We start from the raw sequence: 16510 nt of genomic DNA on the forward strand, positions 1-16510 counted from the left end.
TATATTTATAGTGGATACTGATTGATATCTACAGTAACAGTTATATTTATAGTGGATACTGATTGATATCTACAGTAACAGTTATATTTATAGTGGATACTGGTTGATATCTACAGTAACAGAGTTATATTTATAATGGACACTAATTGATATCTACAATAACAGAGTTATATTTATAACGGATACTGATTGATATCTACAGTAACAGTTATATTTATAGTGGATACTGATTGATATCTACAGTAACAGTTCTATTTATAGTGGATACTGATTGATATCTACAGTAACAGAGTTATATTTATAGTGGATAGTGATTGATATCTACAGTAACAGTTGTATTTATAATGGATACTGATTGATATCTGCAGTAACAGTTATATTTATAGTGGATACTGATTGATATCTACAGTAACAGTTATATTTATAGTGGATACTGATTGATATCTACAGTAACAGATTTATATTTATATTAGATACTGATTGATATCTACAGTAACAGAGTTATATTTATAATGGATACTGATTGATATCTGCAGTAACAGTTATATTTATAGTGGATACTGATTGATATCTACAATAACAGAGTTATATTTATAGTGGATAGTGATTTATATCTACAGTAACAGTTATATTTATAGTGGATACTGATTGATATCTACAGTAACAGAGTTATATTTATAGTGGATACTGATTGATATCTACAGTAACAGAGTTATATTTATAGTGGATACTGATATCTACAGTAACAGTTATATTTATAGTGGATACTGATTGATATCTACAGTAGATATCTACAGTAGATTGATATAATGATTGATTGTACGATTGTTTAATGGTGATTTTAAGACATATATTGTTGATACGGAATTACATCTACAGTAGAGGAGACCTGCATGTCTGTGGTTAAAAAAAGAAATTTACAGTAGATACCGACCACACACTTTGTTTTAATAACAAATTCTTCTATAGCTATGAAGAAAAAAAAAGCACGAGCCATTGTGTAATATTTTCCATTAAGGTAATATAAAAAATATCACATCTTAAAATAAAACATCTTTACATGCTATCTAATTAAAAACAAAAGTTACTACAAATAAAGGACAATTATAAAAATGTTGTTTTAAAAAGGTTGCACAAATGGCAAAGCAGTCGTTATTTCTTAACATACGTCAGAACCATGACAGGTAATGTACACACCACAAGACTCCACCAAACTACACCATGCACTTTAACTGGTATCCCAACAGGCGAGTTGTTAAAATTTTACTTATATGACTGACATTTATCTTATTTTGACTTCGAGAAGACAGTTGGAACACCAAAGTTCTAGTTTCATATTTTATATAACGGTCCTCTACCAAATTAACAACATTTCAGGGTGATAGCTGTGACATTTCAGGATGATAGCTGTGACATTGTTGGTGTAACAGAAGCACAAGTAGTAAACAAGACTAGTCCAGTTTTTCACATGCTTTTAATCCCACTTTTTAAAATAGAATTTAGATCAGTATTTGAAGAAAAAAAATGTTGACTCGAAAAAGTAATGCTGTCAATATTTCTGTCAAATGATTAGCCTAAACAAAAATCACATACATGTACCAAAGATTCTTTTGAAAATCGAATATGGTTATGCAAGAACTGTATATTACCTGTGATAAAAATATGAACAAAAATAAAACCAAAAAGAGTGTAATTAAATTCAATATTTCATTTTTCTTCAGAATTGGTATAAAATTTATTCTTTCAGCATCCGTTGTACAATGGAGAGGTTTTATTTGCAAGACAGTCAAGGTGTATACGTAGTTGATGAATATTTCAAGGTAACCTTAAAATACTTCACACATAATGAAGGAAGTTGATAGGTAAGAATAATTATTTGTCGAGTTTACCTCTTGTGACGCACAAGAAGCTAAACAGCTATAGCCTAATGCACGGGTATAGTTCTAACTGTCTTCACTATTAAACTATAGCATAAGCGACCTCTCTACACATTTGATGATGGAGAGAACCACCTCGACATCTAGCTCTATGATGATGGTGGTGATGATGACGATGATGATTGTATTGTATATAAACTTGACATAGGAAATCCATTGTTGACTACACTGATTATTTTTTTTTTAAAAAAAGACCCTTACAATATGAAAATGGAAAATTTTGATGTACGAATATAGAACAGGACGACTTTTCTCTGTATCATGTAAACTATTTAAGTTTTATGGATGCAAAATTTAGGTAACCCAATGAAAGAATGAATTAGTTACACGGTGGATTAAAGAATGTGCACTGTCATGTCGCTATCACTTCCGACTAGAAATATAACAAACAGCTATTGTGATACCACCCATTTATGCAAAGTGTAAAACGTAACCAGACTCAATACAGTAGGATGTACAGGGGCATGGACGGGTCAGCACAATATTTGCAGCCTTTATTTTAATTATTTTCTTTCTATAACTTTGGTATTATCCCTACCCATTCATGCTTTATACTGCCCAATGTTTCATATTGGAAAGATTTCTCGTTCTTGAAAAGCGAAGATGTAATGGCGTAATTTTACTAGCCGCCATCTACGACTTTCTGTCTCCAAACTATGGTTTAGGCCATAGCATACATGTGTATTAGAAAACCAACAGTATGACAACAGTGAAGAAATTGTCAAATTGGATTTCATCTCCACTCAATTCTAGTAATTCTAAATGTGCAAGACCGAGAGGCAGACAAAAAGTAGAACATCTCTTCATGCGCGACGTTTCTCAATGATATAATTTTTCGTGACATTTGAGGTACAATTCACTCCCATCCCATTTTGTTTCTACAAAACAAACTTGGGGTATATTACCAGGTCCGTTTTAGAGTAAGTGTATGGTTAACTCCTGGTTGTTGCAAGTAAAAATGTTAAGTCAACTGTGTTACCGAATGTTGTATGGCTATTACTAAGATAATGAAGCAAAGAAATGGAGGAATTGAAGTCATTGGATCAATCGGAGATCGAACCTGGGACCCTTGCATTACTTATCTAACCACTGAGCTGACTAGCCGATATACAAAGTATAGTAATATTACTACACTATGAAATTAAAACCTAATTCAGGATCTGTGCAAAACCTCTTCATATCGAGGAGATAAAAAGTGACAGAAACGTCGCGTATGACCTTAAGGTTGCTTTGGGACAAGTCTAGTTCAATAATGACACATAACCTCTGGAGAAATCGAATAGAGGAGCTATCACGTAATTAAGTTTGTTGTATAAAATATTCATACCATGAAGAAAGTGAGATCATTCTTTCCTTAACGTATTGATCATTTTCTTCTACTCTATTTGAAAATTCAAACTTTTGGGGAAAATCCCCAATACCTTCTGTTAAAAAAGGTATTGTTATGGTTTTAATTAATGAGGAATGATTAATTCAATCAGTGACAAAGGAACTGTAGACAAAGATAATTCACAATGCACTTAATAAATGGTTTAGTCTGTAAGTATTCTCTTAATACACATCAAAAGTTATGTTCATGTTAATTTAATTCCCCTTCATGTACTAGCATAAAGACACACAAATCACTGTTGGTAAAACCTGGCAACATCTGGCATCACAAAAATTTACAAATTCTGAATTAAAATATATTCATGCAGGTATATGATCGATGTTATAAATGTAGCTTAATGTTGCATAATTACAGCAAAACTTGTATTTTGTGGGGTATGTAAACAAGGTTTCTATTCTGCATAATCGACGAAGGTATTGCTCTTGGTTCATCTGTAAACCATTTAAAATAACATCTGCACAGAGCCTGAAAAGAAACAAATGAACATAGATTTATGTCGACCAACCTAACAATCATGTTGTAATTACAAACAGGTCGACCAGAGTGGTATAACATTCTGCTGAATATGTCGACATTTTATCGTCCTTTTTCATCATTGAGTCGCCGTAATAACTTAATTTGGCCGATCATATTTTGTATATTTGTTGTTTTACATCCCTTAAAAGATTCACTCATGTAGAGACGTGAACAGCTTTGGGTGACGACTTACCTTACTTAATTCCTTCTCTCCTCCTGGAGAATAGGGCGTCGGACATTAATTATCCCTCTCCTCCTGGAGAATAGGGCCTCAGACATTAATTCTCCAATAGCTCCTGTCTTGAGCTGCTCTCTCAGTTTCCTTTCAGCTAACGAAGTCTAGTACTGCTCTCTCTCTCTCTCTCTCTCTCTCTCTCTCTCTCTCTCTCTCTCAACAATCCTTCATGTTTCTTTTGGTCTTCCTCCGGAGTTCATGTTGTCTAGTACTACTCTCTCTCTCTCTCTCTCTCTCTCTCTCTCTCTCAACAATACTCCATGTTTCTTTCCGTCTTCCTCCGGAGTTCATGTTAGGACTATTCTGCTGTTATTGTTGCAGAATATGGTCAATCCAAGTCCACCTTTTCTGTCTAACTAGAGTACTGATTTCGTCAATTCCAGCTCTTTCTCATATATTGATGTTGCATGTCTTGTCTGGCTAAAAGATCCTAAAATATTCTTCTTAAATAATGTGTAGAGTAATACAGCAAGTCTTCCTCATCTCTGTTCGTGACTTTCCATGTTTCTGATCCACATAAGAAGAGGAAGATTTAAATATTTGTATTTCTTTCAAGATGACTGTCTTTCCATACCGTATAAGTGGTATTTTAGTGACATACAAATTTAGCGATTTTCCATCAATTATGGTTGTAAATATTTAACGAGAGCTAATTTTAGCTTGTTGGATGCTATCTTGGCAAGCGCTGTTCTCCTTTTCATGTGTTCTTCAGAACCTCCACTTTTACTGATTGTTGTTCTTGGGTAAACAAAGATGCCTATTTCTTCACGGTATGTACTTACTAGTGTTATGGAGTAGTTTGATGCTGGGTCAATTCGCATGACTTGTGTTTTCTAGTTGTTACTTTTGCGGCGGGTGCTTCTTGCTAATTTGTTGACTGTGTCCATCTTACTTCGTATGCAAGGTGATAACGAACAGTGACCAATTTCATAACTCCTATAAATAATTTAAAAAATACAGAGTTGGGAAAACACGAACCCTGGATACACTAGAGGTGGGACCTGGCGCCTAGGAGGAGTAAGCATCCCTTGTCGACCGGTTACACCCGCCGTGAGCCCTATATTTTGATCAGGTAAACGGAGTTAACCGTAGTCAAAATTAGTGTGTCTAGAACGACCTAACAATCGGCATGAAACACGTTAGACAACATTTGACCCAATGATAGGTTGAATTGGCAAATTAGGCCATAGAATTTGCGAAATGCTGACTATAAACGAGACTGTTGAAACCCCTGCACCATCAACCTGTTTGTCAGTAGCCTGCCTCGATTTAAAATCTGATGTGTGTATCTGTTTGGATATGAGTGCTATGCCATCTGCAAAGTCGGGTCTTCTAATTTGCTGGTAAACTTCCTTCTGATGCCTGTGATGTTCCTGATATCGACTTGTTCATGATCCAGTCTACTATGAGGAGGAAGAGAAATCCTGAAATGTTAATTCCTTGTTTCACTCCTGATTTCACCTGTAGCCAATCTGTAAGTTCACTTCCGGTTTGGAAGGTACACTCGCTTTCATGGTACATTGCTTTTATGATTTGTACTAGTTCGATGAAATACCATAGCTGTCCATTATCTTTCATATCAGATATTCATAGCAATACTTGTTTTACTCCATATTGAGTATTCCGAAGTAAGATAACAGTTCTTCGAAAAACACTAGCCTTACCTTCGTCTGTAATACATCAAAACTGTGGGAGGGGAGTTGACATCTTTCTTCCATTAAATCTCACTTTAAGCTAGGTTTTATTCTTTATTCTACTCCCAACTCTTTTGTGTAACCTAATGCCCTAAAAGTAACCTGAAGCTTATTCTGACAAGCATTCAGAGAGTATTGTATAAGCAGTACATGACTTGTCCCCTATATATTGACGGATTTAATGCGAGAGAATATCTAATGTGATTTGACCTTGAATTGTGCCCTAAACTATTGGAACCAAGTCACCATGTTTACCAGTATCACATTGATTCATACAGCTGTCACATGGAGTTTTTATCACGGACAAAGTGGTCGTATTTAAAATTGATACATAGTGGGTATCTGCCTTGGATTGCTCAGTGATGACAGTGGTTAGAGCACGTGACTAGTGCAGAGGTTCAAATTCGATCCCCGATCCAGCGAGACACTTTCTCCTTCCCTAATTCACTATCTATATGTATTTTGATGTTCATATGTATGCACGTAGAATTTCAGTTTAGAAATTATAGAAATGTTCTGTCTTTGTCAATTGCACAATGACGTGGATGATTAAGGCGGTGGTTGCGAATCTCACGAGAAAGTGCCAAATTGAGTTTTATCATAAAAGAAGCGCAATAAACACAATATATCTGTAGCAATACTGAGAAATCCTGTACAATTTAGTCCAGGATTCGGGTGTTATGTTATGTATTGTAACGTGTAGAGGTCACCCAGCCAAGTGCTGATCACGCTCGCCTTTGCTTAACTTGCGTGATCAAGAGAGACGCTTTACCACATCACTAGAAAAGCTAGCTCTCTAGCGAGGCAGTATAAGTTCCCTCTTATACTGACCGCTGTAGTATATAGTTTCTATACATTACAAACATTATACATTGTATTGAAGTTTTATATTCGTCGGACAGGAGACATATTGGATGCACGAAAATTGAGCCACACGAAATATAATGATTGTCCCATATAGTATATCAAGAATAACCGTTTATGAATTATCGTTATGGTCTAGATTTAGAATACGTGTCTGGAAGTGTGATCTTTTCCACATGGCTATGACATGGTATTGTTTGCGCACTTCACTGTGCATGAGTCTTGCATGCTTGATTAGTCACTGTACTTTGAGCGGTTGTATTCAAATTGCCGGATTGGTGAGTAGTCATACATTGCCGGCAGCAGACAGACTAGTTTCATGAAGGAACTGCAGAATGAACTTGGATGCCCCTTGCTGTGTGGTCTGGGAATAAAGCTTCGTCGAAATGCGCATCTGGTGCATCAAAATTGGTTCCGTATAAGTTTTACATTATGACCCCTGGGTCGAGGCCTCTGCTGGTGGACTGTTAGTCCCCGAGGGTATCTACAGCCCAGTAGCTAAGTACTTCGTTACTAGCTTGAAAATACGGATAAATATTTAATGAGAAATTCATTTCAATATTAAGGATTATCTCCCTCACGCATAGCTCTTATCCTTAGATGAATTTGACTCCACTATTTTTGGCACACTGTTTTCCCCTAAAATAGCTCTAAAACTTCATTGTTATTTCGGATTTCAAAGATTTCGGTTGAGCATCACTGAAGAGATATTATTTGTCGAAATGCGCATCTGGTGCATCAAAATTGGTACCATATAAGTTTTACATTATCCTGTGTGGACTCCATATGAGGTCAAGATCTGAAGTACCTGTTCATTTACGTGTGTATGTATAATTTTGAAATCATGCAGCTCAGTGATCATTTTTGACCTTTGTTTAAGTTTACTGCGATGTGGACCTTTAGCCATGTTAGCTACTTGACAGCTTCACTCTACGGAATACCCGAGGACAGAGGGCGGTATCAGATTATTTGGACTCGCCACATTCTACCGTGTATTTACTGGTCATAGAGGATGTTTCTAGCCGTATCCGGTGTATTTTTTGTTTTGGATTTTTAATGTTTGTACATATGCAAATAAATTCATATTGTTTACTTTTGTTTTGTACCTTCATTGACAAAGGCCATCCCTGAATTTTACACAATTTAGGTTATTGTTGCAATCCAATGTTCGGCTGAGGCACCAAAGAATGATCCGATGCGTGCAAACAGCAAGTCTAGATATAACGCATTCAGTTTTATTTACTTATTATGCGCCTGTTCCTTAAAAAAAACCGCTTTCACTGTGAATCTAATTGGCTTGCAGGAATATCACTTGTTACGAAACGCCTCGATGATTTTAAGAAATAAATTGCGCTATGGATCTCTCATACGCACATATCGCGGATGGACTGGACACAAAAAATACTAACGGCTTGGAGCACAGTCTGTCGTATTTCTCTGCGTCAAGAGTGACTGGTATTTTCTTTAATTTGTCCATTTAATTTTTATGTATCAATGAAAAAATATATATTCAGAAATACGTACGGAGTGTTGCAGACCAAATCCCAAATATAAGGGCTGTGCTGTTTTTAGTTGTAAGAGAAATTTTGTCGATGCAATTGCAAGAGCCTATCATATTAAGGAGGAATGACAGACCAGAGACATTTGATATGGATGAAAGATGTGTACAACAATATTTTGAAATTGAAAACTTTCAAATTTTCTCTATTTAGTAAATAACTGCAGTTTTAATAGAAAGTAGTCTTTAGAAATTACAAAACCCTTCTGGACTCGAACCCGCAATTTACAGATCAATAATCGACATATTAACGGACTGAACTACCTAGTTTAAAAGGATGTACAAGTATTGCTTATGTTTATACTTTCATTCATGTTTTAAAAGGAAGTCTGCCATTATGACAATGTAGTATACCTCCTTAAGAAGAACTCCGTAATTGTGCTATAAAGACCTAAGATTTACTATGCCCAATTCTTGAGTATGTGTGTTTAATTGGATTTAAAAAAAATTCGATGCAAAGTGTTTTCTCAACATTTTTTTTTTTAAAATGTAAACCACAATAGGTGTTTGAAAAATGAAGATAAACTAGCATGTCGCTTTACGTCTCGCGTTTATTATCCCTTTAAAAACATTGGTAATCATCAGTTATTCACGGCAAGTTTCAGCAAACCAGTCACAAAGAATGAAATCATTGATATGCAGTAAGACGGAAATCAGAATGTTTCTTCAAGGCAAGTGAATAAATACAAAATACAAATTATACCTTTATTAATTCAAAATTCTTTAACCATCAAAAGATGCTATCAACATTATAAGTTTCTGTTTTCCTGAGTATAATACCCAACATTTAGGTTACGTCATCCGTAAGGTGCCACCTATATGAATTACTACGTATACAAAACCAAATTTGCAAAGATTTTGTTTTGAATGAATCTCAAACATTAAGCAACATCCGCAAATTTAAATCCTCTACATGCATATTAAATGCATGTTTTGGAGGAACTCATGGACGCCATTACATGTACATTTAAAAACGAAGGAGTGTTGACTGCCTGCAGGATTGAGATCACCATGAATTTGATAGAAGTACATCGGGGTATATAACAAAAGGAGTCAGAATCGCTATTCATTGCTTTTTCCTGATGGGTCCGTATAAAAAATGTCTAACTGCACCATGTGCATTATTTTTGACGTCGACATTATTTGTTCTTGAAATCTGCTATACATGTCGATCGAGTTATATCGCTGATTCGTGTCGTTTACAAATGTCCACAAACGGGATGATATTAAGGAATCGTTGTGTAGGAAACCAGGATTTGGATTATTCCTTTAGGAATTTACAGTCATTGCCTGATAACATGTGCGACTTTCCAGGAATAACCGTGATTCGTCTTACCGGTAACCAGATTTTGGACTTACCAAACTTGTCTTGCCTGCCAGGCTTGGCGACTTTGGAATTATCCAAAAATAAGCTTACTTCGTTAAAGGCAATTTCATTAACGGGCAATAGGAAGTTAATGTACGTAGATTTATCATTTAATCACATAACCTATATAGAAACTGGAGTTCTGGAACTATCAACGTTTCATACCATTTCATTGAAAGGAAATTTTCTTATTTCACTTGATGTACGGGATTTGGTGATTACAAGACCTTTCGGTTTGATAGACATTTCCAACAATCAGGTGGAAATCATCGTCAACAGCGAAGACTGGAAGGTTAACTTGAGTGCTACATACGGTCCTGGATACATTGATGGGACATACAATAACATCAGAGAACTTCCAAACTGGGAGAAAATAGGATTTCCGAATTTACTTTACTTGGGAAAAATTTTGAATTTTGCATTGGATTTTCGGCATAATCCCATTTCATGTGACTGTCAAATGGCACAACCTTTAGCTTATTTCAAACCTCTTGCTTATGTAATAGATCACGATTATTTCAATATCACTTGTGAAACTCCGAAGGCTTTGCATGGAAACTTAGTAAGACCATTTCTAGAGAAAAATCGAATTTCACAGCTTATCTGCAACTATACAGGATTTGCAATGTGCCCTGAAAGATGTTCATGTGTGAAAAGGCCAAAATACACTCACAGTAATTACGGCGCACTAACGTTTACATTAAGCATAAACTGTACCAGGGCAAATATCCATCGCTTACCACGCATCCTACCAGAAAGCGACCAAATCGAGTTTTATCTCCAAGGAAACATCTTAAGAAGCATTACAAAACAACATTACCTGTCACGCGTAACTGTTCTGGAATTATCAGCCATGCCGACATTTGAGAATGGTTCGCTAGAAAGTATGATCAGATTGAGAATTTTTTTTATTCCAAGCTTACAGCAGCTAAAAGGCATATCGCGCGAATTTGAATTTTTTCATCCGTGTGTATTTCTACAAAAAGATAATTTCATAGTTAATTGCACGTGTTCGCATCTCTGGATGCACGAATGGTTGATGACCAATAGTCCTGTTAATTGTAGAAGTAATTTTACATTCAAGTGCATTAGCAGAGCTGGAACTGAAAATATGTTTACATACCTTCCAGAGATGGATTGCTCGGAGAAATCCAATAAATTCGTTCTCATTTGGTCTTTGTCCATTATAGCCATTTGTTTCGCTTCGCTCTTTGTCACTGTACAAATGTGGAAATATGAAATTCAACTCGCTTGCAGAATGTTTAATAAATGTAAACGATCACAATGTGGAGGCAATTTGGCACGGGACTGCGTTATGTTTGTTTCTTGTGATGGGGGAAATTACGACATTCACTCATGGGTTTTCAAAACGTTAGAGCCTTTTTTGATAACGAAAGGCTTCTACGTGTTCTTACCAGCACGTGACCTGCCGTTTGGAAGTGTTCGATGTGAAGAAATAGCCAGAGAAATATCTGCATCCAACTGTTACATAGTGATACTGTCGGTCAATTACCTAGAGGAATGCTCTTTTGATACACGCAATGAATGGAGATTAATCTGGAACGTATTCGTGTCGGATAAGAGAAAGAGGTTATTTGTCATTAATTACGATCTCCTTAAGAAATCTTGCGTTTCTTGTAGAAAAATGAGAGCTGTTCTGCGAACTACTAATGTCGTCGATTTTTCTGCTGGAGAGAATATTATCATTTCAAAATTGTCAGAGACCTTTGATTCGTGAATCGGTATGTCCTGAACGAAAAATGAATGAATAAGCTATTTACAGAGTGGCTTTTATGATTTATATTGAATTATATTCACAGTATCATAATTTTGTTTAGTTATTATAATTAGTGTATCATTAATAGATTTATCTATAAAAACTACAAACATTTCTTTGCGATCCTGTAAATGCTTTAATTTCCATGCAACTAATTCATAATTGTATTACAGATATAGAGTGAATATAATTCCATATGTTCAGGGATTGTATACCCCCCAAAGAAATGTATCACTTTTTTGGTTTTGAAATATGGGAACGGAAATTCTGTATTGGACGTTATCTTGACATTCGGTTTGCACCAGGGAGTGCTTGTGGTATTTGGTTTGTTATCAAAACAACTGTTAGCGAAACAAACACTATGATTGTTGCATCCACAGCATCCAGTCGTCATTTGATTGATTACATGTATAAACTAGTGAAATTGATATGGTGTACTTGTATTCATTTTCATTGACAAAAGATTATCTCATTCGTTATATTATATATTGTATATAAAATGAATTATTTAAACTACCTTGAATTTGAGTTGCTTGTCATGGCATGCATTATTTCACCGATCTATTTTAGTAAATTTTAGAATGACATTGAAAGAGGAATAACACATCGGTATAATGACTACTGACGTCCTTACGAAAAACAAAACGAAAAATATTTTCCTTTTCCTTTTGTGTTTCATTGCTTAGCCGGATAGCACAGTGGATTGAGGGAGGAATAGCACTTCAGAGAAAATTGTTATGGATACATGTATGTAAAATACTATGTATTATTTTGAAATCGAAAAGTTTTACCTTATTTAACATGAAAAAAATATTAATAAAATCCCCGCTTTCAGTTTTCCCCTCAATTACAAATTCTTTACAGACAGAACATCTTAGCTCGCCGGGACGAGTGTCCACAGAGAGATATTGTGACCTCGACCGGCGTTACACTTTCACATGGGCTATACATTTTCAACCGATTGGAATAGCGCTTTGATATTTTACATGTAAATGCCTCATGAAAAGACCTTTCGTTTGGTATCAGAACGAGTCCTGTTATAATACCAAGACTTTTGACCTATTGAATTACTTTTCAAAAACATAACTTTGGCTATATCTTTTGAACCAATGGGGTATGTCTTTGATATTGTGCAATTAGATGCTTCATCACCATTTTTTTTTTAAACTGTACCAAATTGTTTGACCTAGCGACTTTTGACGTTTACCTATTTTAAAGTAGAATCACGCTTTCCTGCGAGCTATGCTGTTCTCTGAAACTCTTGTTTTAAATCTGAAATTCACACACGCAATAAAATGGGAAATATTTAACTACATTACACACTCATCACTCAAGCTTTACCAGAAATATCTACACAGCCTACAAAGTGATAATAGAATAGTCAGGTGTGAAATTTAAAACCTCACTCTAGTTCCAGGGTCTTGTCTTTATTGATTGTATATTGTTTAACGTTCCTCTCGAGAATCTTTCTCTCATATGGAAACGTCATCATTGCCGGTTAAGGGCTGCAAAATTTAGGCCTATGCTCGGCGTTTACGGCCTTTAAGCAGGGAGGGATCTTTATAGTACCACGCCTGCTGTGAGACGGGACCTCGGTTTTTGCGGTCTCATCCAAAGGACCGCCCCATTTAGTCGCCTCTTACGACAAGGGGTACTGAGGTCCTATTCTAACCCGGATCCCCACGGGACGGTCCTGCTTTTAAAAATTGGAATCTTCAGTACACATGTATAGGGAAGTGTTATGCAACTTTCGGCATTTTTGGTCATTATTCTTCATTTGGCCAATATCAATTATTGGTGTTCGAGAAGAAATGTAAAGAATATGATAGAGAATCAGACGCCGGGCAAACTTTGACAGAAAGGTTGACGGAAGATTTCCACAAAATACGCCCCATTTAAGTTGGCATTTCATTGTTCACCATCACTAAACACCATCTACCCACACAAGATTTCCCGTAAAACAACCAGGCATGCGCTGAATGGGAAGACACATAACCAGAGGTACTGAGTTATCAGAGCAAGAAAAAACGTCCCTGGGTTACCAATGACATCCTGGATCTCTGCGGCAAAAGACGAGAACATTATACAATACAAATGGAAGATATAAAATGCTAATAAAAACCGAGAGGTCCACAGGCCTTATCAGTCACCTGTGTACTAGTTAAAAGTATCACTAGTCCCAAGGGTTAAAAATCTAGAAAAAATTCCTGTTCTGAAAATATTTAAGCTAAATTCTAATATTCCGCATCAGTATATAACAAGATGTGTTCTTAAAACTTCAATGCCCTCAAAAGTGCATATACTGATAAAAGGCTTTTTATAATATAATTATGTATTATCATTAACGATACCACTCATTTGGACCCACCCTAAAGTCAAAATCCTAGGGTGCGAAAGTCACCATTTTTTGGTACATTACTTTCGGATTTTCCTAAATATGTAAACTTCGAGAAGTCCTTCAAATGATAAGACAATAATCGCTATGATAATGTTGGCTCCATCCTGAAACCAAACCCTTACTTCCTGGGATCATGAAATTTACAACTTTGGTAAAGGACTACCTACACTACTTCTTCTAAATATCTATTTAGTTTCAATTTAGTATCATTACCATTAAAGCAGATATCATTTACATGTTTTGCACATATACACTATACTAAACTGGGTCGAGGCCTCTGCTGGTGGACTGTTAGTCCCCGAGGGTCTCTACAGCCCAGTAGCTAAGTACTTCGTTACTAGCTTGAAAATACGGATGTATATTTAATTGCTGTTACAAAATTTAGAAATTCATTTCAAAATTAAGGATTATCTCCCTCATGCATAGCTCTTATCCTTGGACGAATTTGGCTCCACATTTTTGGCACGCTGTTTTTGGCTATATTTAGCTCTAAAACTTCATAGTTATTTCGGATTTCAAAGATTTCGGTTGAGCATCACTGAAGAGACATTATTTGTCGAAATGCGCATCTGGTGCATCAAAATTGGTACCGTATAAGTTTTACATACGAAGTTTGGCCCCGCCCTGGAGTCAGAATCTTTACCCCGGGGATCATGAAATTTATAATTTTGGTAAAGGCCTTCCTGCTCTATATCACTATGTATTTAGTTTTCTTAAAGCTATGCAGTCGTAGAGAAGATTTTCGAAAATTGATCGATTTTTTACCCACTCCTAAGGCCGCAATGCTGCAGGAGTCCTGAAAGTTACAATTTACAAATGAGAAGACATGACAGTAGTGGTTATTGACCATAATACTCACTGGACCGATGTGGAGAGAAAAAACAAGGAGAAATTCTGGATGGATAGATTGAGGTCATTCCGCCCCAATTGCATGAACAAACCCAATGACTTCACCAGAATGAATGTGGCCTAGCTTCCCCTAGTTATAACTCAGTGTTGTTCTGTTGGTTTTACACTTTCTTTTTTGCCGTCTACTTGTTACGGCATCATCATTAGCAGTCAAAAAACATTTTTCAACTTATTTATTTATTCTCTATTATTCATAATATCCTTACTTAGTCCCCCTAATTATTTTTTTCCCCAATTTTTTTCTATACTCCATTGCCAGATTGGATATTTATTTTTCGATTTAATCTTTTCATATTACTTTATAATTTTTATTTTATTTTTCCATCACAGTTCAACACTAATTATACAGCTTTACACCTCCAAGTACGAACTACTCATTATAAGCCGTCATTAGAACGAGTTAATATACCGCGTAAGGATACTGAATAGTTAAATCGTTCTTTGTTTTTGACTTGATCCAGCGTAGGACGAGTCAGTTCAGATCTGTTTTGACGCTCGATGGGTTCAGACTTTTCTATTGCCAGATATTACTCTCAATAATTCTAATATGAATACATTTTGTTTGTTATCAGCTTTTGTAGTTTAGTTGTAGCCTTAGTTTCCTTTTCTATTTAGTGTTCTTTTCTATGTAAATATTCTATCGTCCTGAGGACAGGTTGTCCTGAAAATTTGACAATTCACTATTGTCCGTGTCGTTGGTCATTTTTAGTGCTTAATATATATACTAGAGGAGAAAAGAAACTGTGCATTATTTAATATATGAAATAATAATAATAAAAAAAAAACAAACCAATGAACAAATTTTATTTTTTGTAATACGGTTAAGGTGGGTCCTTAGTCCTGGATTTTTGGGGTTTAGGTAGCATTTTTTGTTTGGAATCAATAAATTAACATTCAGAGTAATGAAAAAAGGCAAAACAGTTAAGGGTTTCCATATTAAGTTTTATTACATACACCACTAAAGTCATATACCCCGATGTAGATTTTTATGAAATTCATTGGAAACAGTTATTTGTTGTTATTTTAATATAAAAACAACAAAATATTTTTTGAATTGCATTTATTTATCGGGAAACATGTCAATAACTAAAACACATGTCATTTTCAATATGTTCATCAAGTTTTAGAATAATATGTGCAAAATTATTGAATTATCGTTATTCCCCAAAATGTTAAAAAACAAACAAATGTGGACGCATTTTCCTTATAGCATGGTTTACATATAATTTTTTCTGTTTATATTAGTAGAGTTACATCTGTTATAGTTATTCATGGGGAAAAATCCATACCTTTCCTTAATAATTTCAAATCTATAGCTTCCAGATTATGTATACCCCCATCAAAAACTGAAGTCTGGCACCATACAGCTGAGCTATTAAAATCACTCAGGATTAAAATGTTATGTAATTTCGTGAAAAGACACAGATAATGATTCCTTATCACCTTGGTAAAATGTTTGTCAAAAATAAAGGAAATCTATCGCATTATGGACTTGATAAATAATTGAATGAAAACAGAGTTATTGTCCTTGGATTCAATATTTTGAAACATATCATTGACTATTCAAACACAACTAAGAATTTTGAAATATTTTATGGCTAACAAGATTTTTTACAATAACTATTGAAAAAGATTCCAATAAAATTTATGTTCCTATCATTAAATCATTGACTTTGCAAAATCCTATGACGTCACAGGAGTGTGGAACTACGTTAACAGATGTATTCGTTACAACATTTCATAATCCATTAATGTTTACGTCGAATAACGTCAATTTCAGCACACTCGAAAAACACTGGTATTCGAACTTGAATTAACAAAGTTAATCACGCGTGTGACCACCATTTGCATTCACGCATGCTTGAC

The 16510-nt window shown here is 35.2% G+C and overlaps 1 long non-coding RNA gene across 4 annotated transcripts in view; it reads right to left on the bottom strand.

The window, feature by feature from the left end:
• Positions 1–10455: 10455 nt before the first annotated feature.
• Positions 10456–16510, bottom strand: part of LOC125659388 (uncharacterized) — a 16556-nt gene continuing 10501 nt past the window's right edge. For 2 of the 4 annotated variants that reach the window (XR_008798621.1, XR_008798620.1), the window contains one exon: positions 10456–10777. This is a non-coding gene — a long non-coding RNA (uncharacterized LOC125659388). Of the gene's footprint in view, positions 10778–15565 lie in introns of those variants that run through there. The other 2 variants (XR_008798622.1, XR_008798623.1) reach the window with 2 other exon arrangements.

This window comes from Ostrea edulis, chromosome 9 (assembly GCF_947568905.1).
Source record: "Ostrea edulis chromosome 9, xbOstEdul1.1, whole genome shotgun sequence".
In the NCBI taxonomy this organism is placed as follows: domain Eukaryota; kingdom Metazoa; phylum Mollusca; class Bivalvia; order Ostreida; family Ostreidae; genus Ostrea; species Ostrea edulis.